Below are 4,496 nucleotides of genomic sequence, written 5' to 3' on the forward strand. Positions count from 1 at the left end.
GAAGAAGTACGTAGTTCCCGGCGCTGCGACGACCGTGACCGCCGACGTCGCCCAGTCGAAGCAGAGGAAGCTGAGGGCGCCGCCGTCCAAGCCCCCGGGCATATCCAACACCGACTGGAGGGCGGAAGTGCGGAGCCGGGAGGTTGTCACCACCGACCGGCGGAACAGGGCCAACGCCGAGAAGTCCAGGGACAGCACGACGCGACTCGCGGCGGCGGCGGCGGAGGAGCGCTCCGTCGAGCAAGCCGAGGCGGCTCGCATGGGGAAGATGAACCCACCCGGCGGCCACGCGTCGTAAGCGCCCTGGAGCCAGTCAAGCGTCAGTTCTCCGGCCGGCTGCTCATCGTCTCCGCGGACCTGGGGCTACACGCCGTCGCCGGGCAACGCCAACGGTGACGCGCACGGCGGGTTCAACCCCAACATCACCTTCCCCCATGGTCACCCGGCCCAGCGCATGCCCTCGCCCGCCATCGCCGGCGTGCAGTACCCTCCGTAGAACCACTCGCTGCCAGCCTATGCATCCTCCCCGACGCCACCACTCCACCGTGGCATGCTGCCCTTCTCCCAAGCATCCACATTGCACCTCGGCGACACCGACGCGACCGAAGTTGACATGGAAGACATCATCATGGCCGGTTCGGCCGCCGCCGCCGCGTCCCCCGGGTTCACTACCTAGGACGACGCAATTAACCTCGAGGCCGACATGGACGGTGATATCGACTATGGCGAGGAGGAGCCGGAGAGGAGGAGGAGGAGCCGGAGGAGGAGGATGAGGAGAAGGAGAAGGAGGAGGAGTAGAAGGAGGAGGAGCCGACGCCTGCCACGATGAGGAAGCGGAAGAAGAAGAAGGGGGTGGCTAGGACCGGAGAACCGTGCATCAAGTGAGCATCCAAGGAGGACGAGTGCCTCGCCAAAGCGTGGAAAGTTATTTGCCTCGACCCGGTCACTGGCACGAACCAGAGCATTGACACATATTGGGACCGCATCAAGGCCGAGTTCGACGAGTGGAAGCTCGTCGACCCCTACTTCAAAGGCGTGTACATGCAACGCGGGGTAAAGGCAATGGTGAACCATTGGGGCCTCATCCAATCGGCGTGCAACAAATGGCATGGGATCATCGAGGAGATCACGGCTCGCCCGGAGAGTAGCACCAGCATCGAGGATCGGGTATGGCACGCCGGCTCTCCCTTTTTCTTTTCGATGCGTGCGCGCCCGCCGACTGTTGTTCCTGAACGCAGCTGGTGCGGATGTTCGCCCTGTTTCGCCAGGACAGCAGCGACCAAGATTTCAAGTACCTCCATGTCTTCAAGCAGATCGAGAAGTGCGAGAAGTGGGCGGACGTCCGGCGCACCCTCGCCCAGGCCAAAGAGACCTACAAGCCGGGCGCGCCGACGCCGGATGCGGGTGACGGGCGCCCCAAAGGCAACAAGGGCCAAGAAGGGGAAACATGCCGACTCGGCTACCGCGCGAGTGCATGAGTCCATTGAGCATTGCCTCGCCGACGCATAGGCTCAGGCCGCCCTGCGTGAAGAGAAGACCGAGGCGCGTTGGTCGGCGTTGATGACGAACATCGCCGTCAAGGTCGACCTACTCCGGACCAACGTCGCCGCGAAGAAGAGGAACACCGACATGGCTTTCCTGATAGGCGGGGAGGACAGGCTCCAGAGCAACAACGAGTAGCTCAAGGCGTGGTACCTGGTGGAGCGCGGCCTCATCCTCAACTAGGTGCCGTTGACGGCGCCACCAACTCCCATGCGCACGCCGACACCGCCGCCAAGCCCGAGCGATGATGCCTCCACGAGGCCCAACAGCATAGACTCCGCGAGAACGCCGCCCAGCACCGAAGCAGCTCCGACACCGCCAAGCCCGTGCACGCCGACTCCGCCGACGCCGGAGGCCTACCCGCTGTTTGAGCCGTTTGATGCGTTGCCCACGCGTCCATTCATGTTTTTTTTGTGCGTCAAACATTTCATTCGATCGCCGAACTGGGCCGCTGATTGCCGGACTTGTGGCTTTTTTGTGAGCGGGAATGAAAAGTTTGAATTTTCCATGACTTGGGGGTGGCGCCTGGGGGCGTAGCTGGGAGCTAGATCGCCCGCAGGGGCCAATCTAGCGCCGGTTCGCCCCCAGACAGCTCTTTTTGGGTGCCCTGGGGGGACGAACTATTGGAAATATGCCCTAGAGGCAATAATAAATTAGTTATTATTATATTTCCTTGTTCATGATAATCGTTTATTATCCATGCTATAATTGTATTGATGGGAAACTCAGATACATGTGTGGATACATAGACAACACCATGTCCCTAGTAAGCCTCTAGTTGACTAGCTCGTTGATCAATAGATGGTTACGGTTTCCTGACCATGGACATTGGATGTCGTTGATAACGGGATCACATCATTAGGAGAATGATGTGATGGACAAGACCCAATCCTAAGCCTAGCACAAGATCATGTAGTTCGTATGCTAAAGCTTTTCTAATGTCAAGTATCATTTCCTTAGACCATAAGATTGTGCAACTCCCGGATACCGTAGGAATGCTTTGGGTGTACCAAACGTCACAACGTAACTGGGTGACTATAAAGGTACACTACAGGTATCTCCGAAAGTGTATGTTGGGTTGGCACGAATCGAGACTGGGATTTGTCACTCCGTGTAAACGGAGAGGTATCTCTGGGCCTACTCGGTAGGACATCATCATAATGTGCACAATGTGATCAAGGAGTTGATCACGGGATGATGTGTTACGGAACGAGTAAAGAGACTTGCCGGTAACGAGATTGAACAAGGTATCTGGATACCGATGATCGAATCTCGGGCAAGTATCGTACTGATAGACAAAGGGAATTGTATACGGGATTGATTAAGTCCTTGACATCGTGGTTCATCCGATGAGATCATCGTGGAACATGTGGGAGCCAACATGGGTATCCAGATCCCGCTGTTGGTTATTGACCGGAGAACGTCTCGGTCATGTCTGCATGTCTCCCGAACCTGTAGGGTCTACACACTTAAGGTTCGATGACGCTAGGGTTGTAAAGGAAGTTTGTATGTGGTTACCGAATGTTGTTCGGAGTCCCGGATGAGATCCCGGACGTCACGAGGAGTTCCGGAATGGTCCGGAGGTAAAGATTTATATATGGGAAGTCCTGTTTTGGTCACCGGAAGAGTTTCGGGGTTTATCGGTAACGTACCGGGACCACCGGGAGGGTCCCGGGGGTCCACCAAGTGGGGCCACCAGCCCCGGGGGGGCCACATGGGCTGTAGGGAGTGTTCCTTGGCCTACATGGGCCAAGGGCACCAGCCCCACTAAGGCCCATGCGCCTAGAAGGGGAGATGGGGCAAACCCTAAGGGCAGATGGGCCCTAAGGCCCATATACCCTGCGCCTCCCTCTCCTCCCCCTTGTGGCCGCCACCCTTAGATGGGTTTGGGGCTGCCGCCCCTCTAGGGGTGGGAACCCTAGAGGGGGCGCAGCCTCCTCCCCTTCCCCTATATATATGAGGCCTAGGGCTGCCCCATAAGACACGTGATTCGATCTCTCGTTGGTGCAGCCTTGCATCTCTTCTTCCTCCTCTTCTGTGGTGCTTGGCGAAACCCTGCAGGATAGCCACGCTCCTCCACCACCACCACGCCGTTCTGCTGCTGCTGGATGGAGTCTTCCTCAACCTCTCCCTCTCTCCTTGCTGGATCAAGGCGTGGGAGACGTCACCGGGCTGTACGTGTGTTGAACGCGGAGGTGCCGTGCGTTCGGCACTTGGTCATCGGTGATTTGAATCATGACGAGCACGACTCCATCAACCCCGTTCACTTGAACGCTTCCGCTTAGCGATCTACAAGGGTATGTAGATGCACTCTCCTTCCCCTCGTTGTTGGTCTCTCCATAGATTGATCTTGGTGACACGTAGGAAAATTTTGAATTTCTGCTACGTTCCCCAACACGAACGGCTAGAAATGCTCTAACACTCTCCTCACCATGCACACGAAGCTGCAATATTGGCCGTGTTGCAGATAGTCCAGCGCAACACAATGCGTGTTACCAGCGGAGCGCCACATGTAACAAGGTCATACTATTTGCTTTCCATATCGGACTATCCAACTTGAGTACACCAGGCAGGTTTTGGGGCATGTTTGGTTGCCCGCATCGAGCCCAACCAGGCCCGCGCGGGATGTTTGTGGGCTGTTTGGTTGTCCGTTTTTACTATTGGGCCTGCATCGCACGGAACTTAAAGCAGCTCTAGGCCTGGCTCACTGGAAACCTACGAATCGGCAGTTTCACCAAGGCCAGGCCCGAGCGGTGCACGTGGGCGGCGGCGGCTGCATGCGCGCGGCCACGCTCGAGAAGCCGCGTTGCTTCCCGAAGCGCCGGCAGTTATTAGCCTCACTGCCCCTCACCGCTCCCTCTCCCCACTCTTCCCCACTCTCCCAACTCTCACCGACGGCGGCGGATCAGAGCAGAGGAAGAACACCACCGGACTCCATCACCGGCGGCGGCGGA

Source organism: Triticum dicoccoides, chromosome 2A (genome assembly GCF_002162155.2).
Source record: "Triticum dicoccoides isolate Atlit2015 ecotype Zavitan chromosome 2A, WEW_v2.0, whole genome shotgun sequence".
In the NCBI taxonomy this organism is placed as follows: domain Eukaryota; kingdom Viridiplantae; phylum Streptophyta; class Magnoliopsida; order Poales; family Poaceae; genus Triticum; species Triticum dicoccoides.